The 23937-nt window shown below is 34.4% G+C and overlaps 1 protein-coding gene and 1 non-coding gene across 5 annotated transcripts in view; one reads left to right on the top strand and one right to left on the bottom strand.

The window, feature by feature from the left end:
• SGCD (sarcoglycan delta) overlaps positions 1-23937 on the top strand; it is a 1459164-nt gene that overhangs the window by 775956 nt on the left and 659271 nt on the right. The gene's annotated exons all lie outside the window — the stretch shown is intronic.
• On the bottom strand, positions 21015-21121 carry LOC141510439 (U6 spliceosomal RNA). The gene has a single exon (XR_012474928.1). It is a non-coding gene; the product is annotated as a U6 spliceosomal RNA (small nuclear RNA).

Genomic DNA, 23937 nt, shown 5'->3' with positions numbered 1-23937 from the left:
TACGCTAGGAAAAATTTCAGTCTGAACATGTGTTGGACTATATTTTAGACATTTAGGATGCAATTGCAATTATACCATGACAACACATACCATTAGAATATGAAAGGAGACTAGAAATCATTAACAATAAAGAACATTATATGTCCTAATGACTCTTAAAGCCTTTTACCACAATAACTGAATGATATATCATATGGAAAATTGGGTACAAATTATAAAGCTAGACTAAATATCTCTTATTGCTCATTTTCAGATCCATGGGACCAGATTTAGCACTAGAAGGAACCTTATCAATCATTTAGTTCAACTTCTTTATTTTACAACTAAGAATGTTGAGGCTCAGGGAATTGAAATGATTTGCCCAACATTGTATAAGTAATAACGAGCATATGAAACATTTGAGCCCAGGTTATCTAGTTTCAAATCTAGTACTCTTGAAGTTCAAATGAACAATCCCTAAAATGTATTGATATCTTTTTAACATAACTTTAATTTTCAAATATAACTCTCCTTCTCTACCTTACTCATCTTTTATATAAAGTCATCCTTTATATAAACACAAAAAGAAGAAATAGAGAAAAAAATCTTAGCAAAACTAAAACTTATACCAACCAAGACTAAAAATACATGCGATTCAAACAATATTTAAAAAATTCTTGTACATGAAGAGCACTATGGTCAGCCTTGTGGGAAACAAATAATGTATGATCCCTTTGATGAAGCTTATAGTCCAACAGAACAACATAACACAGGCACAGATAATCAAAATATATCAGGTATGTTAAGGAATTTCTATGGTGACATATAAAGGTCTGAAGAGTTCAAGTAGGGGGAAATCTTAATTTGGGGAAAGGGAAAACAGGGAAACAGAATCTTCTTAGAAGAGGTGGCTAGGGTTGGCTAGGTGGTACAGTGGATACTCCCCATCCCCTCAGCAGGGAACAATCAGGTTAGCCTTTTACATACATATTTTGATAAACATGTTTACAAATTAGTAATTTTGGGCATGAGGAATTAGGATTAAAGGAAAGAGATTAATAAAAAATAATTTCTATAAAGTGTTCTGATTCAGGAGGGCTGTTTCTTTTTCTGTGTGTTTTGTTTTGTTTTATTTTTCTTCTTTTGCATGGCAATAGTCTATAGCCAGTCAGATATAATTGTCCTAGCTCTCTGAACTGCTTAGAGGAGATGCTTCCATCAAGGCTGTTCATCTCAAAGTGTTGTTGTTGATATGTACATTGTTCTCGTGGATCTACTCCCTTCATTCAGCATCAGATCCAGTAAGTCATTCCATGCTTCTCTAGAGTCTGACTTTATGGTTTCTTATAGAAAAATTGTATTCCATAGTATTCATGTACCATCACTTGTTTAGCCATTCCCCATTTGATGGGCATCCCCCCAATTTCCAATTCTTTGCCACTACAAAAAGAGCTACTATGAATATTTTGGAAAATGTAAGACTTTGACCATTTTTTAAAAATAATTTCTTCTAAATGTAGACCCAGAATTGGAATTGCTGGGTAAAAGGGTATGAACAGTTTTATTGCTTTTTGGGCATAGTTTAATATTGCACTCCAGAATGGTTGAGTCTGTTCACAACTTCATTAGCAAGGTATCAATGTCTCAATCCTCCCATTACCCCTCCAAAATTGATCATCTTCCCTTTTTCTCATCTTGGCTAATCTAATAGATATGAGATGATACCCCATTGTTGTTTTAATTTGTATTTCCTTACTCAATAGTGATTTGGAGCATTTTTCTTAGGATTATATATAGCTTTAATTAATTTGAAAACTGGCTGTTCATATCTTTTGACCATTTATTAGTTGGGGAATGACTTTTGATCTTATAAATTTGATGCAATTCTCTATTTATTTTAGAAATGAGATTTATCAGAACTTCTAGCTGTGAATATTGTTTCCCAGCTTTCTGCTTTCCTTCTAATTTACTATAGTCAAAATCATTCATTTTTCAGGTTCTAATGTGCTCTAATTCTTCTTTGGTCATAAATTTGTTGCTTTTCCATAGATCAGATAGAGTTATTTTTTGGTCTATTAATTTATCTATGGTATCACACTTTTTGTCTAAATCCTGTACCCATTTTGACCTTTATTTTGGTATAGAGTGTGAGATGTGGATCTATGCCTAGTTTTTGTCATACTTTTCCAGTTTTCCCAAGAATTTTTACCAAATAGTGAGTTCTTATCCCAGAAACTGATATCTTTGGGTTTGTCAAATAGTATATTACTCTAGTACTAGTAGTCATTTACTGCAGTTTCTTTTGAACTTTTCCTAATCCGTCCATTTTTCTATTTCTTAATGACTACCATGCAGTTTTGATTGACTGCTATTTTATAGTATAGTTTTAGATCTGGTAGAGCTAGACTACTTTCCTTTACATTTTTTTTCATCAGTTCTCTTGCTATTCTTGTCCTTTTGTTGCTCCAGATAAATTTTGTTACTGTTTTTTCTAGCTCAGTAAGGTAGTTATTTGGCAGTTTGATTGGTAAGGAACTGAATAAGTAATTTGATTTCAGTAGAATTGTTATTTTTATTATATTACCTTGACCTAACCATCAACATTTGACATTTTTTCAATTATTTAGATCTTACTTTATTTGGGTGAGGAATGCTTTATAATTGTGCTCATACACTTTTTGGGTTTATCTTGGGAGGTAGATTCCCAAGTATTTAATATTGTCATCAGTTATTTTATTTTATTTTATTTTTTTAGGTTTTTGCAAGGCAAATGGAGTTTAGTGGCTTGCCCAAGGCCACACAGCTAGGTAATTATTAAGTGTCTGAGACTGGATTTGAACCCAGGTACTCCTGACTCCAGGGCCAGTGCTTTATCCACTGCGCCACCTAGCTGCCCCCTCATCAGTTATTTTAAATGAAATCTCTCTTTCTATCTCTTGCTCTTGGGCTTTGTTTATATAGAAATGCTGATGATTTATGTGGGTTTATTTTATATCCTGCTACTTTGCTGAATTTGTTAATTGTTTCAAGGATGTTTTTAGTTTAGTTTCTCAGGTTCTCTAGGTACACCATCATATCATCTGCAAAGAGTGAAAGTTTTGCTTCCTCAATGCCAGTTCTGATTCCTTCAATTTCCTTTTCTTCTGTTATTGCTACTGCTAGCCTTTCTATTACTGCATTGAATAGTAATGATAATAATGGGCTCATATGCCTAACCCTTAACAAAGTCCCTGACACATAATAAGTACTTTATAAATAATTAATGACTGATGCAGTGTCACATTGTTCCCACCAATATATTTTCAAGTCCTAAGAAAAGAAAATGGGCCATTAGTGAAAAGAAGAATTTCCATAATGCTTGAAGATTTGCAAACTGCTTCAAAATATTATATAATTTTATCTTTGCAACAATCCTTAAAGTGGTATCATTATCCCAACTGTCCAGACAAAGAATTGCTTTTGTTGTTCATGCTTGTCCTTCATCTTTAAAGAGGACCAATGATATCATGAGGGGGATAGCTTGACTTGAAAGTAGATTGAATTTATGTGAGGCAAGTCTGTGCAAAGTCATTAGTCTCACCCTCTCCTCTAGGGTCCTCTAAATCCAGTGGCAAGGCAGAAGTAAGGATGACTGGATCTGGCCCCAGATGCAGTGGGACCCTTGGAATTTTGAAGCTAAAATTTTTCCCAGGTCTCAATTTGTCTGAGACAATGCCTATTCAATAATTTAAGGCTAGGTGAATCAGACAAGAGGTTATGTGACTGGTCCAGAGTCATAAAACTAGTTAAATGCTTAGAATGAAGACCTTCCAGATTTCAGGTTCAGTACTGTGAATAGAGCACTGAGTTTTCCACTATGTAAAAAAGAATTTGAATTTTGGACTTGAGAATCAGAATAATAAAAATTACACAGTTTCATTTGCAAGATTTTCAAAGAAACCTTGAAAACACACCTGGTTCCATCAAAACCAAGTGTCATTTGATACTGTGACTTAACACAGGTGCCTTAACACTTGTCAAATAGTTAATGAGATGCTAATTTTACTGTATGATAATAATAGCCAATATTTCTGTCATTTAAGATTCAAAATCTCTTTAATGAAATTAAATCATTTTATTCTTACCCTAGTCTCATAAGATAGGTTTTGAAAATATTATGATCCCTATTTTATAGATGGAAAATAGACTGAGAGAACCAGTGCCTTGCCTATAATATAAAGTGTCTGAGGAAAGATTTGATCTTCTTGATTCCCAAGTACTGACTGCCTTTCGATATTTAGCATCAAAAGCGTTTTTCTTTCTTTTTTTGTATCATCTACCCCCCTTAGGAGGTGGTGATGGGGAAGATTTATTTTTATTTTCATTTTTCATCTGTTGCTTTCTGTGGTAGCAGCAATGTAAGATTTTGACTTATTTTTCACACATATTAAATCTACATTAATTATTTAGAATTGAATTGTTTTCAAGTTTATGTTTTTTGTGAACAGCTTGGCTTTTATAACCATACTAAGGTTGAAAGAGGGCCAAAGAAAAATTAAAGGGATCAATATAGAAAGGGAGGGAAAGAAATAGAAAATAATTAAAACCCATCCAGAAGTAAGAAGTGCCACATTATTCAATAAAGTCTAATTCCTAAGTGCTTCTGATATTTGTGTTTTCTTCCCTGAAAAGCTAATCCATCTATATTTCACATGCCTTAGAGAAAGCACGAACTTGCAATCAAGAATAACTGGGTTCAAGTCCTGACTCTGATATATACTGGCTCTGTGCCCAAAGGCAAGTTCTTTACCTCATCATTCCTTAAGCAACACTGCATCAGAGGGAGACTTTCCAATTTTTTTTTTTATCATTGTTTAGTCATTTCAGTTGTGTCTAACTCTTCCTGACCCCATTTTTGGAAGATACAGTGGTAGATTAGATTTAATTCCTCTTTCACAGCATGATTAATATGTATATATGTTAAACATGAGTGCACATATAGAACTTTTACCAGACTGTTCACCACCATGGGGAAGGAGGAGGGAAGGGAGGGAGGTAAGAAAATATGGAACTCATAAATTTTCAAATGACTAAAAAAATTTACTATCAAATTTTTCCTCTTAGGTGAATTTGAGAATTTATGTGCAATGGGAAAGGTATAAATGATCTTGTTAATTATTATTAAGGTTGTAAAGCAATTTTTTTCTTTCTTAAAAATAAAAAAAAATTTAAGCTAAAATAAATAGATAGATAGACTTTAGAAATAAAATTTTTTTAAAGATACTAGAGTGATTTGACATTTCCTTGTCCAGATCATTCCTTCTTCCAGATGAGAAAATTGAGGCAAACAGGGTTAAATGATTTGCCCAGGATCACCCAGCTAGTAAATGTCTGAGGACAGATTTGAATTCAGTATGATGAGACTTTTCACTCAAGAATCAGTAGCATTCTACCCACTATCTTACTTAGTGCCCTTTTCCAAATTGGAAAAGACCTAAAACAATGAAATAGGCAATCTAAATAAAAAAAAATCACCTATTTACATACACACATGGATTTTCCTCTCTCATTTTCACTAGTTCTTCCTTAAAACAAATCTCTACACTTTCTAAATTCAGTCCATCCAATCACATTTTGCTCTCTCAGTCTTGGTTCAGTGCCCTGCAACAAGAAAATGTACATGAGTACAGAGCTATGGACATTGAGACAGGGATGCCTTTTGTGGGGGAAAAATTGATATACTGGCACACAGAGTAAGGAAAACATTAAATGAGATCTGCACATTTTCTTTTAATATTGGAAAGTAATAGGAAGGAACAGATAGAGTATTAGGAGCCTTTAAAGAGTGTTAAGACAGGAGACAATTCACAGTGTAATAATGTCTTCTTATGTAGAATAAAAACAAATGCTAAAATAGTGTTTCCAACTGTTCAGTGGTATATATAAAGATCCATAAATTATACTTGGCAGTATTTTTTTTAATATTCCTCATAGAAAATTTCTAAAAAATTGAAAAGGAGAGGTGGAGCCAAGATGATGGTGTGAAGGCAGGAATTCCCAGAATCTCATTCCCCCCAAAATTCCAAAAGGCATCAAATTGTATCTGAAGACAAAATTTGGAGGGACAGAACCCACAGAAAGACTGAGTAATACAATTTTCAAGTCCAAAACAACTTAGAAGTTCCACACAAAAGGTCTGTTCCACTGGGACTGAGGGTTTGAAAAAGGTGCACTGCAGCCACAGCCACAGCACAACTCAATCAGGCTGGGCACCTGGGTCCATGGCGGAGGTGGTGGTTTCCAGACCTCTTTGCCAAGGGATTATTGGGGACAGCCAGAAGGGGTAATGAGAGAACTCTGCCACACCAGAATGAGTGCAGAGCAGAGCACTTTTTTCAGAAGAGTCCTGCAGTGAGAACCTGCAGCTGGAGTCCTCGGGGCCAACCAGTACATCTAGAGCTCTCAGCCCATAGATAATAAGGGGGTCCAGGGAGATTACATAGGTTTCTCTACTCCCTCTGGGGAAGGACTCAACTGTTTGACCCACACTCAGATCCAGGTTGTAGTCTGGGCCCCCACAACACCACTGTAGCCAAGCAGGGACCTTCCTCACAGCTCCAGGGCAAAGAGGAGGGCCTGAACATAGGCAAGGGAGCAGTCAAAGTCTCTCATAAAACCTTGGAGGAATTAAGGTCCCTGTGGGTTGTCCCCCAAAGTCCCCATAGCCTTGGAAGTGAGGTAAATCAATCATAGTCTGAGGAAATGAGCAAAAAAAAAAAAAGAAAAAGAAGCTCTGACCATAGAAAATTACTTTGGTATCATGGAGGTTGAAAATGTATACTCAGATCATGATAAAATTGAAGCTTTTGTATCCAAAATCTACAAGAGAATTTGAAATTTGGCACAGGCTATGGATGATCCCAAAAAAGACTTTGAAAAGCAATTAAGGAAAGTAGAAGAAAAATTGGGAGGAAAAATGACAGCAATGCTGATAAATCATGAAATTCAAATCAGCAACTTGGTGAAAGAAATACAAAAAAAATATACTGAAGAAAATGACATATTAAAGACCAGTTTAGGTCAAATGGAAAAAGCACACAAAATGAGGAGAAGAGTGCCTTAAAAATAGAATTGGCCAGCTGATAAAGGAGATAAAAAAGCTGTCTGAAGAAAATAGCTCCTTCAAATGCTAAAGGAACTAACAGAAGCTGATGACTTTGCAAGAAATCAGGAAGAAATAAAACTATGTCCAATCTCCCCCCCCCAAAAAAAAATAATTAGAAGAAAATGTGATATATCTCATTGGAAAAACAACTGATCCTGAAAACAGATCCAAGAGAGACATTATTTTCAATTTTTTCAAGGCAAAAGGGGTTAAGTGGCTTGCCCAAGGCCACACAGCTAGGTAATTATTAAGTGGCTGAGGCTGGATTTGAACTCAGGTACTCCTGACTCCGGGGCTGGTGCTCTATTCACTGCACCACCTAGCTACCCCCAAGAGAGACAATTTAAAAATTATTGGGCTACCTGAAATTCATGATCAAGAAAAGAACCTAGACTTCATTTTTCAAGAAATAATACAGCAAAATTGCCCTGAGATCCTAGAAGCAGAGGATAAAATAGAAATTGAGGTAATTCACTGATCTTCCTGAAAGAGATCCCAAAAGAAAAACTTCCAGGAATATTATAACCAGACTCCAGAACTCCCAAGTCAATGAGTAAATACTAAAAGCTGCCAGAAACCATGGCTCTATAGTCAAGATTACACAGGATCTGGCAGAGTCTACATTAAGGGCTCATAGAGTTTGGAATATGATATTCAAATGGCAAAAGATCTTACTTTGCAACTGAGAATCAATTTCCCAGCAAAACTGAGCTGTTTCTCTATCCATAAAAGTGTGTATGTATATATGCATGGGCATTCACAAATATGTGCATATGCATGTGTACACACATGAGCATGTGTGTGTGTGTGTGTGTGTGTGTGTGTGTGTTTGTGCTAAAAATAAATATACCACCATTTGACCAATCTTCTGAAGCACATCTCACTGTTAAAGTCTGGTCCTCTCAAAGCTGCCACACAGTCCATTGGTGCATTCTTTCCCAAAGCCTTTATTGTGCTGGCATTGCTCTAAGGAGGCTTCAAAAGCTTTTCAGCAGAGGTCATCTTTGTGAAATAGACATTTAAGGAACAAGATTCCAATTGTTTTGTGCTTTTTTCCCCCCTTTACAAGTTAGGGCAACTGAAATCAGTTTAATTCAAGCTACTGCTTGTATTTTGGGAAGAGTGAGTATCTGGAGTAAAAGAATCTAGGTTTCAGTACCAATTCTTCCCTTGCTCACACCTGAAAAGCTGTATTCTATTCAGGATACTATATAATAAGAAGGCTCTTGACAAGCAGGAAAATATTCAAAAGAGGGCATTACCAAAACAGATTTGATTAAAGTACTTTGAAATTGAATTACTTGTGACTTGCAGCAAATTCTTTTACTTCTCTTGGTTTTAGTGTATTCCTAGATTTGAAAAAAAAATGGAAGTTGAAATGCCTTAGAGAGAGCTGGTCCAGATAATAGTTTAATAATTAGATGACTTTAGAAGATATTGAATTACTAATCTTCAAGAATCATCGTTAATAATGTCAATGTTAAATGTCAGCTCGGAAGGGTGTCTCTATTGGAGAACCCTAGGAATCTTATCTATTGTTTTACATACTTATCAATGGGCTAAATAAAATTCTAGATGTCAGCCTTATCAAATGTACATATAATACAGAACTGGAGGGGTTAATTGATACAATAAATAATTTGGCTAATAAAAAAGTCTTAAGGTACTAGGTCATTGGGCTGACCCTAATAAGATAAAATACAATATAGTTAGTTAGATGTGAATTCTTACATTTAAGTTAAAAAAGTTGGAAGATTTTCTTTGATAACAGATGTTTTCATAAAAAATACGAGGTGTTTGTTGAACTTCAAGATCAAGATGAGACCAGAGAGTGATATAGAAGCCAAAATATAAAATAAAATAAACCAAAAAATGCCATTTCCACCTACATTAAGAAAGGAACAGAGGGAATGGAGCCAAGATGGAGGCATGAAGGAAGCATTTCCTGGAACTCCTTCCCCCCAAAAACTCCAAAAGTCGTCAAATTATGACTCTAGCTAAAATTTAGAGGGGCAGAACCCACAGAAAGACTGAGTGATACATTTTCCCAGTCCAAGATAAGAAGTTCCACAGGAAAGATGTGTTTCACCAGGACTGGGAGTTAGAAAAAGCCCTAGTTGCAGTGCAGCCCTGAAACAGATTGAGGGGGTGGGTAGAGAATTCTGCTACACCAGAATGAGTGTGGAGTGAGGGAGCACCCAGCAGAATGAATCTGGAGAAAGCAGCCTGTACCTCCAGAGCACAGCCCACAGATGGTAAGGGAGGGTCAATGAAGACTGCAGAAATTTCTTTACGCTCCCTCAGGTTAGGACTCTGTTGTTTGCCCACACTCAGAGATCCAAATTGCAGTTTGGGCTTCCATACTAAGATAGCCAAGCAGGACCCCTCCTTACAGCTCCAAGGCAGAGGAAAGTGCTGTGGTCATCTACATATCAAAACACAGGCAAGAGAGCATAAGATCTTGGAGGAATAAAGGTACCATTGGGGTGTCCCCCAAAAAAACCCAAAACCTTAGAAGTGCTGTAAATTAGTCTTGGACTGAGGAAATGAGTAAACAACAGAAAAAGAAGAATCTGATCATAGAGAACTACTTTATTCCTGTGGAAGATCAAAACACATATTCAGATGATGACAAAATCGAAGGTTCCATATCCAAAACCTCAAAGAGAAATAGAAAAGGGGTTCAGAATATAGATGAGCTCAAAAAAGACTTTGAAAAGCAATTACAGGAAGTGTGGGAAAAATTGGGAGGAGAAATGAGAGAGATGCAGAAAAAAACATGAAAACCAAATCAACAGCTTCCTGAAAGAAATATAAAAAATACTGGAGAAAATAATGTTAAAAACTAGTTTAGGCCTAATTGAAAAAGCAAAACAAAAGGCAGAATCAACCAGCTGGAAAAGGAGATAAAAAGAGCTCTCTGAAGAAAATAGCTACTTCACATGCAGAAAGGAACTAAAGGAAGCTGATACCTTTACAAGAAATGAGGTAGAAATAAACTCTTCCAAACAAGACAAAAATTAGAAGAAAATGTGAACTATCTCATTGGAAAAACAACTGACCTCAAAAATAGATTCAGAAGAAAAAAATTAAAAATTATTGGGCTGCCTGAAAGCTATGAGCAGGAAAAGTGCCTAGACTTCATTTTTCAAGAAATAATGCAGCAAAATTGCCCTGAGATCACAGAAGCAGAGGGTAAAAAAAAGAAATTGAGGGCATCATTGGTCACCTCCTGAAAGAGATCCCAAAAGAAAAACTTCCAGGATTATTATAGCCAAATTCCAAAACTTGCAAATCAAAGAGAAAATTCTAAAAGCTGCCAGAAACAACTAATTCAACTACCGAGGCTCCATAGTCAGGATTATACAGGATCTGGCAGCATCTACCTTAAGGGATCATAGTGATTGGAATATGCTATTCCGGAAGGTAAAAGATCTTGGTTTGCAACTAAGAATCAACAACCCAGCAAACTGAACATCCTCTTTCACAGGAAAAGATGGACTTTCAATGAAACAGGGAACGTTCAAACTTTCTTATTGAAACAACCAGAGTTGAACAGAAAGTTTGATCTCCAAGTACAGAACTCTGGTGAACCATAGAAGGGGTGGATGAGAAGAACTAACAATGAGAAATTTAATGATACTTAACTGTTTGTATTCCTGCTTGGGAAGAAGTTATTGATAACTCAGATGAACTTTCTCATTTATAAGAGCTGTTAGAAGGAGTGAGCACAGGAAGGAGCAGAATATAATGGTATAATATAGTAAAAAGCTGGACCCAATGGGTGATAAAGGAAAGTACTGGGAGGAAAAGAAAGGAGATGAAGAAGAAGCTAAGAAATTTCACATAAGAGTCAAGAAACAGCTTTTTCAATGGAGTGGAAAGGGCGAAGGCAAGGGGGAATGAGTGAGCCTTCATTCCCACTGGAAATGGCTCAGAGAGGAAATAACATGCACACTTAATAGGGTATAGAAATCTATCTTACCTTAGAGAAAATTGAGAAGAAAGGGGTGGCATAAGGGGGAATGGGGGAGGGAAGGGGGGGGAATAGATAATAGAAGAGGGTGAAGATTGAGGGAGAGGGTATTCAGATAAAACACACTTTTGGACAGGGCCAGGATGAAAGGAGAGAGATAATAGAATAAAGGAGAGTGGGAAGTAATAGAGTGGAGGTACAGCTAGTGATGCCAACTATGGGAAAAATATTGAAGCAATTTCTCTGGTAGACTTATGATAAAGAAAGCAACTCATCCCAGAGACAGAGCCATTGAAATCTGATCACAGACTGAAATACATTTTTTTTCTCTCTCATTATTCTTGAGCTTTCTAATCTTCTTTGGGGGAGGGGATTTATGTTTACTCTTATAACCAAATTATTGTAATAATAGTAATAATAAATTAATAGTAATAATAAATTAAAGTTCACTTGCAATTTTTGTCAATATATGTCATGGAAATAGTGGGGGGACTCTTGGATTGCCTTTTAGGGGGTGGGGACAGGGAAGCAAGATTGGGTGAAAAATTGTAAAATTCAAAAAACAGTAAAAACATGAGATCTCAAAAATAAAAGAAAGGAATAGTGTCTGGAATAAGGAGGCAAAAAATTTTACTATATTCTACTCTAGATCACATCTTAAATATTATATTCAATTCAGGATATTATATAATAGGAAGAATACTGACTAGCAGGAAAGCATTTAGAAGAGGGCAATGCGACCAGCAGGACTTTTTAAATTACTTTGAAGAGATACCATCTAAATAGAACAGAGGATAGAGTACTGGACTTAGAATCAAGAACATTCATCTTCCATTCATCTTCCTTCGTTCAAATGAGACCTCAGACAGTTATTAACTGGGTGATTGGACTCAGGTGACTCCAAAGGAGAAGGTGAGACTGGTGACTGCACAATCCTCCTTCCCTTAATCCAATTCCTTTGTATATCATGATATCACCTCCCTGATGACATTGGTTTTCTGGGACAAATAATAATAACTCTGTGAAAGTTACTTAAACCCTATTTGCCTCAGTTTCCTCATCTATAAAATGAACTGAAAAGGGAAATGGCAAAACAATCTAATATCTTTGCCACGAAAAATGCAAAACAGTTGGATTGAAAAATGACAACTTTGGAGAAATGCGGAGGGAATTGATAGTTGTTTTGAAGTATTAAAGCTTGTCATGCAAAAGAGTTTTTTGACTTGTCCCATCTTAACCCAATTAGCAGAACTAGAAAGGAATGATTAAACAATGTAAAGAGACAATTTTAGAATTGTATAAACATACATTGCCTAACATTTAGACCTATCCAAGGGAGGAAATTTGTGTGATATAAAAATAAAATAAAAATTAAAATGTGTATTAAAAACAATTAGGCCTATTAAAAAGTAGAATAGTCTGTCTTAAGAGATATTTAGCTCCCCTGAATTGGAAGTCTTCAAGAAAATATAATATCATTAGTTGTTACATAGGTGGAAAAGAGTATTCCTATACATACCTGAGTTGGAGTACATAGCTTCTGAGGTTAGAAAACAACTAAGTTGCCTTCTAAGTATAAATGCCATGAAATCATGACTTAAAAATTCATTCACTCATATATTCATTCAAAGTATTTATTGAGCACACACAGTTTGAGCTTGGCATTTTCTGTGGCCAAAAAAGTATAAGAAATGGCCTTGGACTTTAAAGACAAGGCAGTCAGTAAGTACTATAGCAGTTAAACAAAAGGGAGAGTGGACTAGAGTGGTCTTAGAAAAGGATAGAAGCTATTTAATATAAGATTTTTTTCCATATATGTATATAGAAAGAGAGAATCAAAGAAATAGAGAGACAGACAAACATAGACAGAAACTGAGACACAAAGACAAAAACAGAAAGAGACAGAGACAAATACACACAGTGAAAGATATGAAAGAGAAAAAGAAATGTGAGAGAGACACAAAGACAGAGAGATAGAAATACAAAAAGAGAAATCAGAAAGACAGAGACAGACAGTGACAAGGAGAATTTGATATTAAAAGTACTTTTTCTAAATTTGAACACCAAAAGAACTTTCTTTTTTCTTCCTTATCATGTGGTTAAGAAATACTGATGTGATTTTAATAGATATTATGAGAAAAAAATGACAGTTTTACAATGAAATAAAAAAGATGCTATTGAAAGGAATTTCTTTACATGCCACTCATTTTAAGGTCCAAGATGAATTTGGGCTTGGTTTTCAGAGGGATAACTCTTTTTCATCTGATAGGAGTCAAATTAACCAGGTGGGATCTAAAGGTAGGCCCTAAAAAATCACAATGATGTGCCTAAAGTGCCACTTGGCATATTTCTTCATTTTTATCTGTAACTGTGATATCTCAAAGAAAAATACTGGGTTTTTTTTCAGAATATGGTCAAAAATAGGATGTTGTTGGAATAACCAACTCTTCTACTTGTATTTCATTTGGTTTTGTTTGCTTTAATATTTTTTGTTTGTTTGTTTGTTTGTTTGTTTGAAATTTGGAAAGAAAGATTGGGTCCAGATTGTAAAACATTATTTAAAGAATCACAGGCCACGAGAGCTAGTAGGAACCTGAAATATTATCTAGCCTAATCCTATTCATTTTACAACAAAAATAATTGACTTGTCCAGGGTTACAATGAGTGGCAATATCAAGCTAAAATGTGAGTTCAGACCTTCTGACTTCTAGTCTGATCTCCTTCAATCACATGAAATTTCCTGCCAAATAATTTACCAATTGCAGGCCTGTCTCTGCCATTAACTAGATATACTTCTTTCTTCTTTTGGGCTTGAGTGATATAGGATCATGGATCTTAGTTTGGAATTATCTTGGAGACTACCTATTCCAACTGTTTCATTTTACAGCTAAGGAAATTGAGGTCCAGACATTAAGTGACTTGCCCAGGCTCTCATTATGTCATTAGGGTCAGCTTCTATCTAAAGGAATTGATGACCCCCAAATTTTTTCTCCATTTCTAAAATGATTTTCTGTTATGTTTGATGAGACTGAAAAAATGAACTATTTTTCCATATTTCTTTTAATTTTTGGTAAACTGTAATCTAGACCAAGTTGTTCTCAGGAAACACAGTGACATACTTTTTTTCCCCCTCTCTGGAATGAAGAACTGCTCCAGTAGACAGCGCCAAATGTCTAGGATGACATTCAGGCAGAACCATAGGAGTCTTTGGGAGGGAGCCCATAGTTTAATGGAGAATTCACAGTTTGTTGATATAGTTTCCAGGAATCAAGCTAATGAGAGGATCATGGTATTCACAAATGAGTCACTCTAAAAGGTAATGTCATTAGCATTTTCCAAAAAAGAATGTGTTGCAGAAATCAAATGACTGCCTTGTATTGAAGAAGGAAGGGAGCTCATAATTCTCCAGAGGTTTTGTTTGTTTTTTTCTAATCTAATCAAGGTTTTATCATTTTCAGTTTCACAGCTTGATCTGGGGATGCTTGGGAGTTAGGATGAGATTTGAAAGAATGCTGAGTTTTTGATCTTGTCAGGCCCAAAAGTGCTTTATAAATGTCAGCGTTGGTGTGCGGGAATGTGGGACACTGCTCTTCTACCCTCCTTGTGAGGGATTGGTTAATGAGGCCACTGGAGAGAGCAGCCTTCTGTGAGACTGGTGCAGTGGCCCTGTCTTCAAAGGCAGAGTTGCTTTGGGGCCACTAAATGAAGGGAGAATCTACAGTCTTGTTTTTGAAACTGCAAACAAATCAGTGATTTTAAATGGCAAAGTCCCTAAGCTTCTTTCTTACTGGCTAAACTAGCATGTGTTTATGGTCCATTTGTCCCCAGGCCTATCTAATGGAGGCAGTGCAAAAAAGTGGAAAGAGACTTTATTTGAAGTCAAAAGGGGTCTGGGATAATTTCCAAGTGTCAATCACATCTTAAAGTTCTTTGACTCTCAATTTTCTCATCTGTAAAATGGTGCTAATAATAATAACATATTTGAAGCTACCATTGGGAATTTTATGAGGATAAATCCTTTAATGTATATAAAGTGCTTTGGAAATTTAGGTGCTCTATAATTCCCCTAGTCCTTATTCTTGTTTGGCCTGAGTTTCTTGGCCCTTATTTTTTGGAAGTCCAAACTCATTTACTTTGTCAGGACAAGCAGCATGAGTCTGTGGCTGCTCTGGGTCTTACTAATTTATCTGAGGCTTCTGAAGATCCCAGGGGTGAACAAAAGCTGTATAGTTAGTGCTAACAATGATGCTGTCTATGAACTTATTTCATTTTTTAGTGTTTGCTTGAACATTAGGGATTTGCCAAATAAACTGAGCCTGTAGAGGTTTCCATCAGTGCTAAGATTGGCTTGGAGCCCTGACATCTGAAGAATCATTAATGGGAACAAATTAAGGTTTGATTGCAGAGTTCTGTGGTACATAGGAAAGAATACTAGGTTGACAAGTCAAAGAACTTGGATTCAAATCCCATCTGAGACACTGATTGTGTGCCTATCTCTTTTCTAAAATAAGGGAGTTGGACTAAATAAACTCTGAGGTATTTTTTACCTCAGACACCTCTAGTGTCTTTTGAGGGCACCTATTGACATGAACTATCTAGATACTGTGGAACTAGGGTAAACTAGGGTAAAAATAATGTCTGACCATTGTTAATAATTATTTAGGAAAAGAAATAGGGATGAGTTCATTACCTGTCTTGGGCCTTAATTTCCTTATTTGCAAAACTAAGGTGGGCAAAATTCTGAAAGTCCCTTCATTCTAACATTCTATGAGTCTTTGGACAAAAAGAGATAGAACAAATGAGGAAAGAAAAGAATAATTGCAGTAATTCCAATACAGGATGTATGTATTTGTATTTGTAATATTTGACTATTTTGGCAGCTGAATTTAAAAAACTGTCACATGATAGTGAGAGTAGACTCCAAGAGGGAAGAACTCAAAAAGAAGAAGTAGAAGTTGCAAAGAGACATATTTAAACTTTGGATAATGAGACATTATCTTAGGACTCTCCCAAAATGGCATGGCCTGCCTCATTCAACAAATGACAAAGTTTATTAAATATCTAATATGTGTGGGGCGGCTAGGTGGCACAGTGGATAAAGCACTGGCCCTGGGGTCAGGAGTACCCTAGTTCAAATCCGGTCTCAGACACTTAATAATTACCTAGCTGTGTGGCCTTGGGCAAGCCTTTTTGCCTTGCAAAAACCTAAGAAAAAAAATCTAATATGTGACTGGTTATGAGGATATAAAACCAAATCAAAATCTGACATTATATGAAATAGTTTTTCAAATCTCAAAGGACTGTCTATATATATATATATATATATATATATATATATATATATATATTATATATACATACACATATATATAGTGTATTATATATTTCAAAAGAATGGTAAGTTGTAATTAATGGATTTGTAGTTTCATGTCTAATATTTTTTTATTATACCGTGTAATGGAAATTCTTGATTTACTTAAGAAACTAAAAATAAAATGAATAATTAAAAATATAATGTAGAAAAGGAAAAAGAAGAAAAAATGAAGCTATCTCTTCAAGTATTTTCAAAATTACATTATTATAGTGGTTACAAAGGAACAAGAAAATGATCTTTGTAAAGATACAAAGATGGGAGGTGGAGTTTTTTATGTGAGGAGCATCAAGAAGATCAATTTAACTTTCCTAAAGAGTGTGTGACTATATACATACATACATACATACATACATATATATATATATATATATATATATTTATATAAAAACTTATAAGGTAGGATGGAGCCAGGTCTTAAAGGACTTTAAAAGTTAGAAAGAAGAGTTTATATCTTCTTCTAGTGATGATATGGGAGTCTCTAAAGTTTGTTAAGTATCTTTAGACCTACTCTTTAGGAGAACTACTTTGGCAGCCCTAGATGGGACAGGGAAAATCAATGCAAAGTGACTAATTAGATTGCTATTAGAGTAGTTGTGGAAGAAAATTGCTAAACTCCTGAAATAAACTATTGATGTGTAAATGGAGGAAAGTCATAAGATTCCAAAGATACTGTAGAAATAACAAAATTTTTCAGCTGATTTGATATGTGGACTTAGGAAGAATAAAATCAAACATTATCTCCAAATTGTAAAACTAGTTGACTTGAAGAGGAGAAATAGAGAATTGCTGAAGGAGGAAGGATTTGAGAGGAAAAATAGTAATTCCATTTGATAAGACACCTTGATTTTAAAACTTTTGCTGAGCATCCAACTTAAAATATCCAACTTACATTTGGGAATGCACAGGTAGCCCTCAAGAGAGACGCTAAGGAGATCGATCGATAGATAGATAGATAGATAGATAGATAGATAGATAGATAGATAGAGATTTGAGAGTCATTTGCATAGAGTTGGTAAGCTCTTAAAAGTTGATAAAAAAATCTCAAAAGATGCAGACATGTGTTAAACCTGTAGTTCAGAGAATGATAAAGAATATGAGTGAGTAAAGAAGACTAAGTAAGGAATGACGACCAGCTAAGAGGAGAAACAAGTTAAATATGTCACAAAAATTCAGAAGTGTCAATGAGTAGAATGTGTTTAAAAGTATCAAATTCTTCAACAAAACAAAAAAGAATGGAAATTGGGGAAAAGTCATGAGATTTGACAATTGGAAGATCATTGGTAATTTGGAAGTAAAGTTTCATTTGAGTAATAAAGACAGAAGGCAAATCTCTTGAGATGAGAGGAGACATGAATTGCAGCTATCTTTTCTAGCAATTTTGCTGAAAAAGAAAAAAAAGGATAAAGTATGATAGCACAAGGACATGGGAAAGTATACTGAAGATGTTTAAGGATTGAAAAGTCTTCGTCCTCAGGTAACTTGAAAGAATCAAAAAGGTCAGATGAGATTGAAGAGTAGAAGGAAGAGAGATGATTTGTAAGGCTAATCTGGGAAGGAAACACAACAGAATGGTATTGGTGGTTGCTGTAGATGAATTGCCTGAAGTACGATGAATTGCAACCTTTTCTTCAGGCACTGAAGAAAGAGAGAATTGTTCATGGTATTACAGAGTTGTGAGATGTGGAAATGAAGAGTCTTCAAGTTTTTCGGCTAGATTTGAGATGAGGTCATCAAATGAGGTAAGTAATGAAGGGGTTTATGTGGCAGATTTGAGAAGAAAAGACGGAACTTTAGAAGACTTTCTGTAGAGGGTGCATGGAAAGGAATAAATATAGTGAAGGAGTAAAAGGACTTTATTTCTAGAGTAAGGTTCTTCTTGAGATTATATGACATAAAATTGTGGTAAACCAACTCTTCTCAGTTATATGATTTCATTAAGCTTTATTGATTATATATGAGTAAAAGCAATGGAAGTAATTCATAGTTAGGTTTTGACAAGGCATGAATGGTAATAGGAAAGGGGTGCAAAGAATTCAAGAATAGATTTTTAAATTGTATTTTTTAATGAAAATTCAGAAGGAAGGAAAAGTGTAGTCAGAGCTTGAAGACCTGGAATAGTACTGATAAGTGGAGTAAATGGAAGTTATGATGGGAACAACGAATAACTATAAAAGAAATAAGGCATAGGGAAAAATATGATAACATGAAGTTATAATTCAATAAAAGTCTTGTAGGTTTTATTCATCAAAGTGGAATACTCATGGTTAAATGCAAGAAGAATGATATAATTTATACATATATATATATATATACACACACACACACACACACACACACACACACACACACACACACACACACATATATATATATATATATATATATATATATAATTTTTCTTTGGTGTAGCTGATGTCGAATGGTAATTACATCATGGCAGCTAAATAAGTTGAACTCAGGAGTCAGATTCTTTGAGGGAAAACCAACATATGTTCAAATTCCTTACTATAATGCAGAGGTAAAGTGTGAAAAAGATTATGAGTTTGCATTATTGAGAAGAAAAGATAACAGTCACCATGATCTGAAGTGTTTGATACATTTCGAAAGAATATATCTAAAAAAGAGGGGAAATTGCCTGGTCAAGGTGGCAAAGGTGAGTCTGTATATGATAATGGGAAGTAAGGATACTTGGACTTCCACTCTGGGATTGATATATAGGTTAAGAGGGAAGAGGAAGGATATTAAAAGCAAAATACAACTAGTGCTACAAAGAATGAGAGAAGATGTAGAATTATAAAGGAAAGGTGGCTATATCTATGTGAAAACAGAAGGGACAAGAAAAAGAAAGGGGATATTGGCAGTAAGGAATTCCAGAAAACACATAGTTAAGGGGCAGAAAGAACTGAAATGACATGTTGAAAAGTCAGATAGGAAGTGGGTAAGAAGAGTTTAATCTTAGACATTCCTAGGCATCCATTGTCACTGAAATCAGAGGTTAAAAGAGAGTTGAGTTTATTAATTATAAAGATAAAAATCCAAGCAAAGCAACAGAAGATGTGAATATTTCCACTCATGATAACAAGTGAATAATAATAATTATCATAATTAACTTTTATATGATACTTTAAAAAAGTCCTTTGCACATCTAATCTGTGATCCTCACAACAATTCCCATGTAGATTCTATTATTGTTCCACTTTTTGCAGATGAAGAAATTGTCAGATAAATGTTATTATATAAATTACTCAACTAGTAAATGTTAAAGTCAGGACTCAAACTCAGGTATTCCTTATTGCTAGTTCTACAGTTTGGCTCTCTATTGTCTCTTAGAATGAATCATCCTCAGTATAGACTGGCTCCTACTTGGCTGGCTCTAGCCACCCCTTGTTGCAATTACATCTCTGGGAGATCACTTTCCTCACCTCAGGGCACAAAGTTCTCAAAAGTTTCACTTTGTGTTTATTGCAAAGACCTTCCATTTAAAATTTGGAAATCAGTGAAATTAATTAGGTTTGATAAAAATTATATTAATGCCATGTGTTAATAACTCTTTGATAAGGTTTGGGGAAGTTACCAAATTGGCATAAGAAACAGACAAAGGGATATTCTGGATAAGGAAAATCCCTCTGCCAATGAAGGTCAGCACCTGAAAGAATAAAAAATTATAATTACAATAGAATTGGTTCTGATCAATCAAAACTCATAAATATCATATTTGAATAGTAATAGTATGCTTTTCTGTCTGCAGGAATTCTGAGTATACTAAAGGATAAAAATTATATAATTTGTAAGAGTCATCATGACAGTTAAGCTAGTTACATTTAATGGATGTCCCTGGTTAATTGGAACAAATGGTAGTTTATAATTCCAATGTAATTGTTTTTAGGTGGCCAATAGTTACATCAATGTATCAAATGTGATTATTATTTAATCTGATTCTATAATATATAAATATGCTTGAATAAGGACAATCTTTAGAAGGAAGCCCAAGAAAGCTTTTGAAAATTTGACACTCTCCTCAGTAATGTAAAGCAGCCAACTCTCTTTTTTGTTTGTGCTGCTTAGGAGGATTAGGTTGGTATATTAAAATTATATTGAATCACAAGATCCAAATTCATTGTGTAGTTAGCAAAATGAGACTCAATTTTCTCAACTGTAAAAGTGAAGTAACAATTTCTATCAACCAATTTAACAGGTTGTTAATAAAAATGTGATTTATTTCATATAAATTAATCTAGCTTAATGTGGTCATTCAAAAATATTATTCTCCCATTACATTTATACAATTGTACTAAGCACTGTAAGTAATAAAAAGAAAGGGTATATGTGATGGAGGCCTGGAAAAACTTTTAACAAAATTGGGAAAGTGGTATAAACAGTGAAAAATTATAAAATGATAAAAAATTAAATATTTGTGATGTCAGTACAAGAACTAAGTAATGCAATATATGATTATGGATCAAATTACTGCCGAAGATAAGAAACTGTCATTATTTTCATCACCATCATCATTGCCATTAATGTAGTTTTTTCTTTTTTTTTTAAATATGGAACATTTCACGAATTTGCTTTTCATCCTTGCACAGGGGCCACACTAATCTTCTATGTATCGTTCCAATTTTAGTGTATGTGCTGCTGAAGGGAGCACCATTGATGTAGTTTTAAGATTTGCAAAGATCTTTATATTTAATAATTAAATTAATCTTCAAAGCAACTGTATGGTTTGAAAGAGGATTTGAATCCAGGTTTTCCTGAATTCATACCTGATCTCTATTCCATTTATTATGCTACCTTTCTAATTAAGAAAAAAATAGCTATATGGATACATGAACTATGGGAGTGATGTAAAATGTGAGACAAACTTTTTTTCCTTAAGGAGAGATTTCATACACAGAATAAATGACCTTTGCCTAACATAACCTTTGTTTTGCACCCCTCTGTAATTATTTTAAATTATAGCTATTTATATTTTATGTATATAATTTTTAACTGTCTAAGACAATATATAGAAGAAAAGGTAAATTAGCATTGTACCTCTGAGTTGGCAGAAGGATTTTCCTTATCCAGAATTTCTGCATATATAACAATGAAATCAAATGTACAAATACCTCTCCATATTCCTATGTACATGTTATTTTATCTATGTATTTAGCATATTGTATCTATTTTGTGTCATATTACTTTACTAGACTGTGACTTCCATAAACACAAGATCTGTGACTTATGGCAGCTTTGTCTCTTGGTCAAATCTTATCAAAGGATTATTATCATTAACTTAAAAATATAGTAGATGCTAAATCATTAGCATAAACATATAGTAGATGCTAAATAAATGTGTATTGTTAAAAAAACTCAAGTAAAAGTGGATAATCAAGATATTAGAATATGACATTTTGAAAAAAATGAGATTTAATTAAAATATTATCCCTACTACAACTATCACTATGCACTGCTGCCAACCCCTCTACTACTACCACTGCTCCTCCTCTGCTACTATAATTACTAATGATAATGATAATAAGAAAAATTAAGAAGCAAAAGCAGCAGGAGCAGAACTAGACAAAGAACAATAAGACAATGACAACCACAAGCATTCATTAAGCACTAGTATGTGTCAGCATTATGCTAAGTTCGCTACAAATAAAAATACTAATCTTACAAGAATGTATGACAACTTTTATTTATGTAATATTTAAATGCTTATAAAATATTTCCCTTACAACAATCCTATCAAATAGTATTCCAATTATTATTTTTAGGCATTTTATATATAGGGAAGAGGAGCATCCCCACATGAGGTGATGAACTTTCCCTCTATGGTGATAGTTTTATTTCTATTCATAGTGGTAGATAGAGGAAATAGAAAGGTTAATTTTTTGCTGGATAGGAAGTTGTACTAACTAACAAACCCTTTCGCCAGTTGCTTTGACCCAGGTTCTTCTCCAATTGGTTTAAGGTTTTTTTAAAAATATATATTTGCATATATTAGATCATATACAGACATTACAGACATATATATATATATATATCACAGCTTTAGATCCTATGGCACCTCCATTTGGGAATTTTAAACTCTATGAAATACTCCAACTATACTTTGTATTTCAATTCCCATTTTTATTCTACCTTCACATTATATAAAAATAAAATACTTTTACATTTGTTTAGGTATATTTACTAGAAGAAATGTTGTTGTTTTCCTTCATTTTCAAAAAAGGACCAACAATATCATGGCATGATGTGTTGACAAACACAATGTAGGAGAGATTGTGGGAGGATTGGGACATTGCTGGTGGAGTTGTGAAAACTGTTCATACTCTTTGACCCAGAATTACAATTCTAAGTCTATCCAGAAGAAATTACAAAAGGGAATGAAGATTTTTATTTCTCTTTCGGCATAGATCCATATTGCTCTTCAGCATGGTTGGATCTATTCACAATTTCACCAGGTATGCATCAATGCCCCAATCTTCCCACAACCTCTCCAATATTGATCATTTTCCCTTTTGCTCATCTCAGCCAATCTGATAGGTGTGAGGTGATTCCTCAATGATGTTTTAATTTGCCTTTCTTTAATTAATAATGATTTGGAACATTTTTTCAAATGATTATATAGTTTTAATTTCTTCATTTGAAAATGTGCAATAGCAGGAAATGATTATAGTAATCTGCTGTTTGATAAACCCAAAGAGTCTAGCTATTGGAATAAAGACTTTCTCTTTGATAAAAACTGCTGGGAAAATTGGAAGTTAGTATGAAAGAAACTTAGATTAGACCAACACCTCACACCCTTTACCACACACCTTTACCAAATGGATCCAGGATTTAGACATTAAAAACAATATTATAAGCAAATTAGAAAATCAAGGACTAGTTTACCTGTCAGATCTATGCAAAGGGGAAGCAGTTTATGACTAAGGAAGAAATGGAGAACATCACCAAAAACAAACTAGATGATTTGGATTAAATTAAATTAAAAAGATTTTGCACAGATAAAACCACTGTAACCAAGATCAAAAGAAATGTAGTAAACTGGGAAACAATCTTTACAACTAATGATTCTAACAAAAGATTCATTTCTAAGATATACAGAGAACTGAGTCATATTTTTTAAAAGAAGTCATTCCCCAATTAACAAATGGTCAAAGGATATGCAAAGGCAATTTACAGATGAGGAGATCAAAGCAATCCATAGTCATGAAAAATTGCTCTAAATCATTAATTATTAGAGAAATGCAAATTAAAGCTTCTCTGAGGTACCACCTCACACCTCTCCAACTGGCCAATATGACCAGAAAGGATAATGTTCATTGTTGGAAGGGTTGTGAGAAATCTGGGACACTATTACATTGTTGGTGGAGCTGTGAACTCATCCAACCTTTCTGGAGAGCAATTTGGAACTACATCCAAAGGGCAACAAAAATGTGCATACCCTTTGATCCAGCAATACTACTACTGGGCCTA

This window comes from Macrotis lagotis, chromosome 1 (assembly GCF_037893015.1).
Source record: "Macrotis lagotis isolate mMagLag1 chromosome 1, bilby.v1.9.chrom.fasta, whole genome shotgun sequence".
NCBI lineage: Eukaryota > Metazoa > Chordata > Mammalia > Peramelemorphia > Peramelidae > Macrotis > Macrotis lagotis.
Note: the sequence above shows the minus strand (reverse complement) of the source record. Positions and strands in the feature narration are given on the sequence as shown.